Here is a 12,231-nt window from a genome sequence, read left to right as displayed (position 1 = left end):
AAACATTAGCAAACCTCTACTCACCCTCACCGCAGACATGGAACTGACAATAAACCAAAGTAAGGACGTCACCCCAAAGTCCAACTTGGTACATGACAGAAGATACACCAGGAGGAACTAACCAGATGCTGACAGGCCTTCATTAAATCTACCAGGCTTCACTCAGGATGGCAAGAAAGTATAACCCTGGGGACAGAAGTGAGCTTTAGGGATAGGATAGGAGCAAGCTTGAGGTGGGCTAGTCAGGCCCTGATTGGCTGCAGCCTGAACAGTTTCTAAATAAGGGCACCAGAACATGCTGTCTAATACAACATGGTGAAAAATTGTAAATTTAGAAAGTGATAGATTTCATTTTCCCAGGAGGGATGTGTCCATCAGAGGAGTCAAAACCCATTTATCTTGTTACCAACTCATTGATGGACTGAGACAAAATGGCGTCACCAGTGTTCAGGCCTATCACTGTATGTACCAATGAATTTTATTGGGGTTGCTTGCAGCAGCAGGATTGTTTCAAAGACAGCTGCATTACCAAAAGCCCACTCCAGCAAGGGTGACAGCTCATGAAAGCTGGGAAGCTGATCCTCACCTCAGAATTTGCAGGCAGCACAACAGGATGGAAAGTGTCTTTTCTAGGTAAGACATTTTGTCTGATCCTCTTCCTGGGAATTCGGCTGGTCTTTGCCTCTTCCAGGCAGCTACGTTGGTCTGAGCTTCTTGGAGTGTTTCTCAGCAGTCTTCACTGCTTGTTGGGAGCATAAAGGCCTTTGGGTTCACCAATAGCACTGGGGACACCAGGAGTGTTAAACACACAGAGTTGTCTTTTTAAAGAAAAAGATGTGAAACCTGTTTTTTTGCCCAGAAAGCTAGGAATGGAGGTGCCTAACAGCCCAGGTCACCCTTGCACTATCTGTAGGGCCAGGCCACACCTGGCTCCCCTCCAACTCCCACAACCAGGATGGGAGAGGGCTAATAGTCTAGCCTACCTCTGTGCTATCTGTTTGACTGAGACCTTAAGTTAACCTATCTCTAGAACCCATCGTCATGGAAGAGGTGGCATGTACTTTGAGAAGAGTTTTGATGTAATGATGCCTCCTGGTGCACATGGGATTGTGTTGCATAAGGAAACTTTTCTTCCAAATTGTATTGTACTTAAATGCGCCCAAAATAAACCTCCCAGTGTCAGACTCTAGAAGTCTGAAACAACACCGCTCCTGAGCCACGTTGCATCAGATTTTCTTCTTGCCTCACACAGATCATTACTCTGCTGGCCTTGGCATTTGCAGAGCCCATCCCCCCAACTGCTCATATATGCTTGGGGAGGGAGGAGCATTGTGAATCTAGCTGATTTCAGGGACTTCCTTGGTGCTACTGAGTTGTTTGCTCCTTGAATTTTCATGAGCTTCCCTGTGTCTTAAGGCATTTTCTTCCATGTTGGAATTTTTGTTTAAGAAGAAATTGCTGCAAAGCAGGATGGGAGCAGGGTGTGGGGAGACTGTGTGTATCACGTGGCCTGAGTGGACTGGGTTCTTACAGCAAGTTGCTGCTCTCTATTCTCATCGTTGATTCTGGAAAACCTCCAGTTCTTGGTGATTGTTGTTGCTCTCACTGAGAAACAGGCATGTTTAAGAGCTGCATCTGAATGCATGGAAATTAAAAAAATGACTTTTGGATATATAAAACAAGGCAGCTGGGGAAACGGAGGGAAAGGAGCTGTTCCGCTAATTAAAACTGGGAGACAGGAGGAGGAGGAACAATTACTCTACAGCACTATCTCTCCCCACATTCCTGCAAACAAATTAGCTCCAACACCCACGCAGGAGGAAAAAGAAATGGCAATTATGCTTAGATGTTTCCTGAACTCTTTGCTCTCTCCATCTGATCCACTAACACTGGTAGTGGGCCGGAGGTAGGCCTGGTGCTTATCTGGATGAATGGTTTCCTCCTACCTTTCAACTAAGCCAAAACCACAGCAGTGAGGAGGCTGGGACCCTGTACCACATTGAGAACTGTTTCCTCAGATAGAGCAAAAGCTTCTGCATGGCTGAGTGTCAATGACAGTCTTTTATCCAAAGAGAAGGAGAGTATGGTTTGAACCATTAAATTTCAGCAGAAAACTTAACAAATATGTTTAAAATAGTTACATAAAGGCAGGTGAAGCTATGGCATGTGTCCATGAACAGAGGATACAAACCGCATTGAGGGGCTGATGAGATGGCTGAATGAGTATGGGCACTTGCCACCAACCCTGACGACCCAAGTTCAGTCCTTGGGACCACCTGGCAGAAAGAACTGACTCCTATAAATTATCTTTTGATCTCCACATGTGTTCTGTGGCACACACACACACACACACACACACACACAGAGAGAGAGAGAGAGAGAGAGAGAGAGAGCGCAAATAAATATAAATCATTTTAAGAATCAATCTCAGTCGGGCGGTGGTGGCGCACGCCTTTAATCCCAGCACTAGGGAGGCAGAGCCAGGCAAATCTCTGTGAGTTCGAGGCCAGCCTGGGCTACCAAGTGAGTCCCAGGAAAGGCGCAAAGCTACACAGAGAAACCCTGTCTCAAAAAATCAAAAAAAAAAAAAAAAAGAATCAATCTCACATTTATCTTCAATGTAGATATAATGGAGGTGTCTGGCTAAGATACATTTTGGAGAAGTAATCTTTAAGTCTCAAGTAACCACAGTAATGGTTCTATAATCACCATGCACAGTTCTTTGTGTGGACGTATTTTTTGTTTAGATTCTATGTATATTCTTGACATCTTGATGAAGCCAAGGTGAGAGTTATGAAGGGAGATAGCTATCTGAAAGCCACAGGTGGGGGCCGGTGAGCCGTCTCGGGAGCCTGGGAGCAGACTGGAACAAGAAGAGAGTGGGAAGATCCCATGTGACGCCTTCATTTCATGTTCTTTTATTTGATGCTTCGTTCCAGATGTCACGGTGGATTTAATAACTCGGGGACTGCACTTCTCTGGGGGCTTGCATGCTGTCTAGGTGAGGAGGGACTAAAGCAAGAGGACGCTTTGTTTCTGATGGAGTGTACCAGTGAACACAGAGGCACGTGACCGTTCTTGTTGCCGAGACTAAGTGACCTCGAGTGCTCAGCTCTAAACCAGACATTTAGACTGCCACCCTAAGGCTCAGGGAGTATAATGAAAGGGGGGCAGAAAGACTATAAAAGCTGGAAGACGGGGAGAAGGGCTAGGAGATGCTGTCTTCTGGGTATGGCATGGCCTGTGCAGAAATGACTTCTCAGCAGCTGTGAGTGCCTGCACTGTGCTGGGCCTGCCAACAGTCAATCACAGCTGGGGGATGGTCGCAGGGGCACTACCTCTCTCTGGTGAACTATGGGCTACTGAGGTATTCTTGGAGAGGGGCAGCCATTAGTCCTGTGGTCACCAATGAGATCACCAGTCTTCACTGTACAGACCCAAACCCACGGGCACCGAGACAGCTTCTGTTAAACAGTGGGTCACAGAAACAAAACAATATGAATATGGAAAAGAGACAGGTAAGGCGGGGGAGGGGGGAGTAATAGGGAAGAAAGAGACTAGGGGGAGCAAGCAATCAGAATGGACTACATGTCTGAAATTGTCAAAGAAGAAATTTAACAAAAGTTAATTTCCGGAAAGAGGTAGGTATCACAAAAGGTTGTGAAAATTAAATGATTTACGTGGGTTACTTTGCATGACTTCTGTGGAGTAGTTAGCACAGTGACTGACAAAGAACACTTGACAGGATGTTTTATAAAATCCCTCATAGTGTTTTGCCTAGAGTAGTCATCAGTGCGGTGATTGACATGGAATATTTAGCGGTGTCATCCACTGAGGGTAAGACAAGGGAAGTAGAAGCCAATGGCTCTCTACCCTCGAATGGTCGTCACAGTGTGTCCCTGACCAGCAGCAGCCCCAGGGTGCTTGTTAGAAGTGCAATGTCCTGGTCCCCAGCCCAGAGCTAACACTTAGGACAGGGTCAGAAATCTGTCTGTTAGCTACTGCTCCAGGTGACTGATGTGCTCAAGTCTGAGAGGCAGTGAGTCCCGGGGAGATACAATGTGGGCTGTACCAGAGAACTGAGTCTCAGCCCTGCCAAGTCTATAAAGATGAAAATAAAATAAGAAATTAAAAACAATTCCATATTCTTTCTATATCTCCTTCCCCTCCTCCCCCAAGGCAGCATCTCATGTATCCCAGTCTAGCGGTGAACTCACTATGTAGCTGAGGATGGCCTTGAACTCCTGACCCTTCTGCCTCTGCCACCTGAGTGCTGGGATTACAGGTGTTTGTCACCATGCCCAGTTTATGTGGTGCTGGAAACGGAACCCGGGGCTTTGCGCATGCTTGGCAAGTACTCTGCCAGCCGAGCTGCCTCCCCAGCTCCCCTGCCTCCTCCCTTTCTGGTTATTTATTTCTTTTAGCCTCATACTCAGAGATAGATTTTTCCTCTTCTTAAGACTACATGCCTTCCCTGATGCCCTGCAACACCAGAAATAGTCTCTGTCTTCAGTGAGCTGGTATTAGGTTCCTTTCTTTCTTTCTTTCTTTCTTTCTTTCTTTCTTTCTTTCTTTCTTTCTTTCTTTCTTTCTTTCTTTCTTTCTTTCTTTCTTTCTTTCTTTCTTTCTTTCTTTCTTTCTTTCTTCCTTCCTTCCTTCCTTCCTTCCTTCCTTCCTCCCTCCCTCCCTCCCTCCCTCCCTCCCTCCCTCGCTCCCTCCCTCCCTTCCTCTCTCCCTCTCCCTCTCCCTCTCCCTCTCCCTCTCCCTCTCCCTCTCCCTCTCCCTCTCCCTCTCCCTCCCTCCCTCCCTCTCTTCTCTCCTTTCTGGTTTGCTTGGTGTCAGCCAGGCCGCCTGTGGGCAGCCTCATGGAGAGCCCCGCCCACATCCATTAGGAACTTACCTTCTAGTGGGGAGACAGAAATAGGCCCCTACTGTATGCTGCATCCAAGTCCAAGTTTGGGTGGAGTCCAGGGTCCCAGGAGAGCTGGGCTTGGGGCAGAAGCGCAGCTCAGAAGCAGTTTCTTTAAGCAGTTAGTGTCTAAGAGCTGATGAAACAGGAAATGGGCTTGATAAAATAATATTAAGAACCATCTGGAAGAACACACGAGAGCACCGATATCTAACAATGAATGGTTTTTAATAACAGCCCAAAAGATAATCACAGGAGACATGGGAGCTCTGGAGAGACGAAAGGCCCAGCGGAATGAAAATAGTAGACACGCTCTATGCACATTTTATTTGTCTCCCTTTTTATTAATTTTTATTAGTGTAGAAAGCATTCGATTTTAGGGCCGGAGAGATGCTCAGTGATTAGGAACATTTGCCACTGTTGCAGAGGACCAAAGTTCGGTTCCCAGAACCCATGTCTGGTGTCTCACAGACACCTGTAACTCCAGCTCCAGGGGACCCAACACCCTCTTCTGGCTTCTGCAGACACCTACATATGTATGTTGATACACACTCGCACACGCACACACAAATAAATAAAACTAAATCTTAAAAGTAAAACAAAAAACAAAGTATTAGGTTTCACTATGGTATTTTCAAACAAAATTTGTTTTTGTTTATTTTCTTTCTCCACTTCCCCAGTGGCCCTGTGCCCCTCACACCCTCCCGTTCCTAGCCGCTTCTTCTCAGCTGTTCCCTCATCTCTTTCCTCAACACCTCTGTCCCCTCGCCCCTGTGTGGTCTTCTGTCTAGTTTCCTAGCCTACAGTCCCTTTCTCATGTACACACATATAAATATTGGAAGCCAGGACCCATGTATAAGAGAGAACATGGAGTGTCTGTCTTTCATAGTCTGAGTACTTTCCAGAGTCCCCCAGTATCCTGCAAAATACATAATTTCATTTTTCTTCACAATTGACTAGAAGTCCATTGTGTATCCGTTGACAGACACCATAGTGGTTTGAATGTGGAATGTCCTCCACAGGCTCAGGTAGAGGAACCCTTGGTTCCTAGCTGGTGATGCTGTTTGGGAAGTTGTGGGAAGTCAAGTACAGGCTTGACGGAGGAAGTGCATCACTGGAGGGAGGTGCTGAGGGTTTATTGCTTTGCACTATTTCTGCTTTGCCCTCTCTTGCTTTCAATGTATTGTTGAGATGTGATCTCTAGATGTGATCATGTACATCTAGTCCCATAGAACCATAAGCTAAAACAAGACTGTTCCTTAAGTTGCTTTTGGTCATGATATTTTATCACAACATCAACAACAACAACAACAAAGTTAATACCTCCATCTAGGCTGGATCCATTTCCCTAGTGTCGTGAATAATGTAGCAATAAACATGGGTGTGCATGCATCCCTGTAGTAGGATATAGAGTCCTTTGGGGACCCAGGAGTGGTAGAGCTGGGTCATAGAGAAGATCTATTTTTTAATTGTTGAAACAAAATGTTATTGTGTTTATTTATACATGTTTTAGAGGGGGTGATGTGCATGCCACAGTGATTGTGTGGAGGTCAGGGGCAGGAGTTGGGTCTCTCCTACTTTGTGGGCCTAGAGAGAGAACTCCAGTTGTGAGGTTTAGCAGCAAGCACCTTTATCCTGTGAGCCATCCCTCTGGCCCTATTTTTAATTTTTTTTTTTAAAGATGCCTCCATGCTTTAAATTTTCTCTAAAGTCAAAAATTGACAAGCCAGAAGTAAACAGACTACCACTGGGTCGGGGGTGGGGGGGGGAATGAACTGCCATTTGCTCTCTCTCTCTCTCTCTGCGGGGTGCTGCCTAATCATTCTCACTAGTGGTTTGGTTTTATTCTGTTAAAGTCTTTTTTTGCCTGCTTTGTTCACCTTCCTCCTGACAGGCATGGCTCGTATCTCCTCTCCCTCCAATTTCTCAGTGAAATCCCCATATTTAACGTCCAAGTCAGAAGCAACCTTTCCCCAAGAGGCGTGCACTTCCCTTTCCAGAAAGCAACGGCCTTTGCTAGGTATCTCTAAACTGTTTCATACATGTTGTTGCAACACGGTTGTTCTCTAACTCTACCTGGCCTCTGGCAGATGAAAGGTACTTGTCCTAGCTAGCTTCACCTGCCAACTTGACCCAACCTGGAAATCACCGGAGAGGAGAGCTTCGGTTGGGGGATTCTGTAGATCAAAATGGCCCAAGTATGTCAGTGGGAAATTGTCTCCATTGTTAGCTGACATGTAGGATCCAGCTCCACTCACTGTGGACAGTCCCATTCCTTAGCTAGGTGGTCTAGGATGTACAAGGAAGCTGGCTAAGCCTTTAAGCTGATATATAACCAAATAAATACCCAGAGTCCTCTAAAAGTGGATCCTTTTTGATGGGGCCCTGGAGATGGATGGCTCAGTGATGAAAGGACTTGCCACAGAAGCCTGATGACCTGACTTTAATCTCCAGGACACACTTGATGAAAGAAGAGAACAGACTTCTGAAAGTTGTCCTCCGACCTCCATATGTGCCATGGTGAGCACACACACACACACACACACACACACACACACACACCACCACCACCACCACCACCAAAAGTTTATTAAAGTGGATAATTTCTATAAAAGAGTGCATAGGTAATGTATCAGTGTGGAAAATAAGTCCTTTTATCCTTTAAAGAACTAAGATTTAGACTGTTGAAATATATTATTGTACAGCAAATAAACATTTTTCTAACGATAAATTGATTTTGGCAAGGCTTCAAATATCTCCTTTTCTCTTTTTTTTTTTCCTTTTCTCTTTGTCTTTGTCTCTCTCTTCAAAACCCAGAGCTGAAGGAACAGTCAATCCATAACATATCTCCCAGGTACAATATAAAAATATGAAAAAGGAATAATCACATATTCCTTCCTACATTTTAAGCCAGTCATTAAATTTGGAAGAAAATGTAGTAAAGAAATAATCCACAAAGGAAAAAAATGGGATTGTTATATTAAAAATCAATAATTTGCTTACTGAACGCCTGTCAAGTCCTGCTTAGCATTTAGGATTTTACCTGGCTACAGACTGGACAGCAGTTCTCTTCCTGTTTTCAGTATGATGGTTGAAGACGTGAGACTTCTGGGTCAAATACGAAGGACTTAGGACTCTGAACTAAAGCTTCGTGATTGTTATGCCAGTTCCTGGTGTGTCTTATTAAGTTAATTGATGCAGAAGATCCAGAGCACTGTGGGTGGTGCTATTCCCTAGACACAGGGTCTTGAACTGTGTAAGCGTGGGGCACCTGAGCTGAGCATGGTTGTAAGCAGGCCATTGAGTAGGCATGCGTTCGTGTCTCCCTGCTCCTGTCTGTGGTGTGCTGGGACCAGCTAGCTGCTTCAACTGCCGATGACTTAACTTCCCTGTAATGCTGGACTGTAATCCAGAGCGAATAACCCCTTTCTCCTCTGAGTTGCTTTTTTGTCAGGATATTTTCATCATAGTCGCAGAAGTGTGACTAGACTATAAATTGGTGTGTGTCCTGTGGTGTGTGTGTGTGTGTGTGTGTGTGTGTGTGTGTGTGTGTGTGTGTGTGTTTGTGACAGAAAGGTCCCATAATAGCCACACAGGCAGTAAACTGTGTCTCAGGACAGAAGTGTGAGCCTGCCTTTTGCTCTGTGTGGGGAGCTGCCTCTTCCTTCAAGGAAGCATTCTCTAAGCTCCTTCACATGTGAGCCATTTTCGCAGGAGAATGTTCACACCACCCCAGGCTTATCAGAATGTAAAATAGGCATACAAGTCAAACGTATTGTTCACAAATCATAAAGAGGTTACTTTAAAACAATTCCTTCTTATACACAGAATTTCACTACTCCCTAAAGACAACAGCCAATCTGCATGATCATGAGATGGATGTACTCGTTCACTTTTTATGACTCTGAAGTCAATCTATGCAGAACATTTGACTCAGAAGGATGTAGAACATCTTCAGCCCTCTGCAGAGTTGATTAACATTTTTTTGCCTCAGTCCAGCAGCAGCCTGGGTTCAGCTCCTGAGACAGGGAAGGGGAATCAACATGAAGAAATGAATTGTCCAACCACCAGATGAGTTTCACACAAGTGGCTGGCCCCAAATAGCTCCAGCCATCTTTATTTATACATAAAAAACAAGCATGCCTTTCCATACTAACAAGTTTTTCCAGTCCTTCAACGTTAACCTCTAAGCAAAAATAAATATGTCAAATATGTTTTTTCCCAACTTCTACATCAAAACATCTTGTAACTAAAAACAACACTTACATTTTGCTTGCTTGGCCAAATATTGAGCCAGGTACACCCTGTCTTTACAAAACTAAAAGGTGACCGACATAGACACACATTTTCAAGAACAGCAATATCATCAAAACTTAACAAAGCATATTTATAGGAATAGGGGTGAATCGCCTCCGATCCTGTCGGCACTGAATCAGAACAGCTCCCGGGGTCTGGAGTGACAGCTGGCATCCCCAGACAAGAAACCTGAGAAGTATCAGCTCCCAAAGAATTTTAGGGGAAATTCAAAGAAAACTGGGGTTTCCAGGAGTGATCACATCTGTCCAATGCATGGTTGACAAAATGACACTGAAACTGCCGAGAGAATCATCAGTGTTACCAGAGAGAAGAGAGCATGCAGGCCGTGTGGTCCCAGCAGTATTCTGCTGTTGTGAAGTCCATTGGTCCTTGCTGAGTGACACTGTCCCCGTGGGCTTTTGCCTCATCTGGAGACCCACTGGACAAGCACTCATATATTGGTCCAAAACTGTTGGGAGGCCGTGGGGCTCCCAACAATTTTTATTTGATAATTGTCAGTGTTGAGAACACTGCTTCATGTAAATACATAGTCCAAAATGGTAGCAGTTATGTTTTAGGGCTATTTCAGAAATTGTTGGAAATGGTATACTAAACCCAAACCAAAATTCCTTATGCTTAAACAAATGAATCTTAGGTCCTTGTTTTCTGTAATTAAAACACTCTATCTCTTTAAAAATTTTTACACACACACACTCTCTCTCTATATATATATATATATATACATATATATATATATATATATATGTATATATATATATGGTGTGTTTGGGTGTGGGTGTGGGTGTGTATCATGGCACACAGGTGGAGGTCAGATACAGCTTTTGGGAAGCAGTTCTCTCCTTTTACCAGATGGGCTCTAAGAAAGGGACTTAGGTTACCAGGCTTGACAAGTGCCCTTGCCTGCCGACTCATCTTGCTGGCTCCAAACCGCTCTATTTCTGTAAGAACCAAAGCTTTGTACACGGTGTAAAAATACTTCAATTCTGGGCTGGCAGGATGGCTCACCAGATAAAAGTGCTTGCTGCCAAGCCTGACAACTTGAGTTCAATCCCAAGAATCCACACAGTGGAAGGAAAGACCAATTCCCTAATGTTATCCTCTGACCTCTACAAGCACTCCATGGCATATGGACACTTGCACTCGTACATACCACATACACATACCTGCCCACAAGCACAGATATGTAGTAATAATAAACTTAAAAAGGAACACTGTAATTTGTCACACAGCTGTCTCAAATGTGATCTGGGATGTTCCAGGGAGCGCTCATAGGTATCATGTGACTCTGGTATGATGTGGCGGGCAGAGTGTGCATGCTGTGAGTGCAGAACCAAGGCTGCAGTGACGATGTGCAATGCAACACAGGCGAGTGGGGCCAGAAACCATCTCAGGTATATTGTGTGTTTGGTTTTTAATTAATTTTTGTTTGTCCTTTTAACGGCACCAAGTTTTCATGATCCCAACATTCAGTTACATGACCCCATCTGGGGTGTTGTGGTCATAAAGCTCAAAGAAGTTGGAGTTCTGAAGAGCATTTTGGCATCAGACATGGAGATGCAGAGTTTGGAATTCGCCCCGCTGGTTTTAGGTCTTCCTTTGGTCCAGTGTTTCCTCATTATGCTCCCTTAACTCCCTTTTGACTGGTAATGTATACTCTGTTCCTTTTCTGTTGGAAGTACACGATCTGCTTTTCGATTCTGATTTTACAGGGAGTTATAGTTGAGAGATCGCCATGCATTAGAAGAGACTTTAAACCCAGGCTCACCTGTTCAGCCAGTAAGCTCCAGGGATCCTTCTGTCTCGGCCTTTCCAGGTATGGGATTGCAGTTCTCAGAGATCAAGCTCAGGTCCTCATGCTTACAAGGCAAGCACTGTACTAACTGAGGCATCTCCCCAGCCCCAGTCTCTCTCTTTTTAAAGATTTGTTTATTATGTCTAGTGTTCTGCCTGCATGTATGCCTGCAGGCCAGAAGAGGGCACCAGATCTCATCATAGATGATTGTGAGCCACCATGTGGTTGCTGGGAATTTAACTCAAAGAGCAGCCAGTGAGTGCTCTTAACCTCTGAGCCACTTCTCCAGCCCCAGTGTCTCTTCTCACAAGGACTCTCTCAGGTCAGGGCTCTTTTAACCCTTTACCTTCTATAGGTCCTGTCTTAAAACGTATCACACTATGGGGCAGGACTTGAGCATATGGGTTTGGGAGTGAGGGGTAGAATCTAATCACATGCGGAGTGAGGGGTAGAATCTAATCACATGGGGAGTGAGGGGCAAGGCCACAGTTCAGTCGCAGCGAGTCGACAGACCTCTCTCCATTTTCCCACCTGCACAGGGTAACTGTGCCTTAAAAGGCGGCTAGTTGTGATAGTTTATTCTGATTGTCACCTGGACAGGAGCTAGAATCACCTAGGAATGGAGCCTCTGGCATGCCTGTGACTTTACAGATGAATTACACCGCTGTGGATGTGAACTCTACCATTTGATGGGCTGGGATCCTGTGCTGATGAAAAAGGAGAAAGAGAGCCGAGCACTAGCATTCATCTGCCTCTGGCATCAAGTTCCTGCCGCCATGCCATGATGGCTCGCACCCTCAAACTGTAAGCCAAAATGAACCTTCCCTTCTTCAGCTATTGTTTTTTTAGCAGGTATTTCATTACAGCAACAACAACAAGCATCTAGGACATTGGTAAGCAACAGAAAAGTCACTGGTAAAGTCAACTAAAAGGCATGTGAAATAAAGTGTTTTGTCATTACAAATACTCGACAGACTAAAACCTATATAAAAACATGGTCACACTGAAGATCAGAGAAGAACTGATTATGAGGTCTGGGCACGGAGTTAAAAAGAGCAGAAATTATCAGCACTTACTGAATGCTTACACACCCCATGCTGCTGGCTTTATCTAGCTTGATTTTCATGACAATCTCACATGAAGTATGATCATCTTCATTTTAAGGTGTGTGTGTGTGTGTGTGTGTGTGTGTGTGTGTGTGTGTGTGTACACC

This window comes from Peromyscus maniculatus, chromosome 11 (genome assembly GCF_049852395.1).
Source record: "Peromyscus maniculatus bairdii isolate BWxNUB_F1_BW_parent chromosome 11, HU_Pman_BW_mat_3.1, whole genome shotgun sequence".
Lineage (NCBI taxonomy): Eukaryota > Metazoa > Chordata > Mammalia > Rodentia > Cricetidae > Peromyscus > Peromyscus maniculatus.
This window is presented reverse-complemented; position numbering follows the sequence as displayed.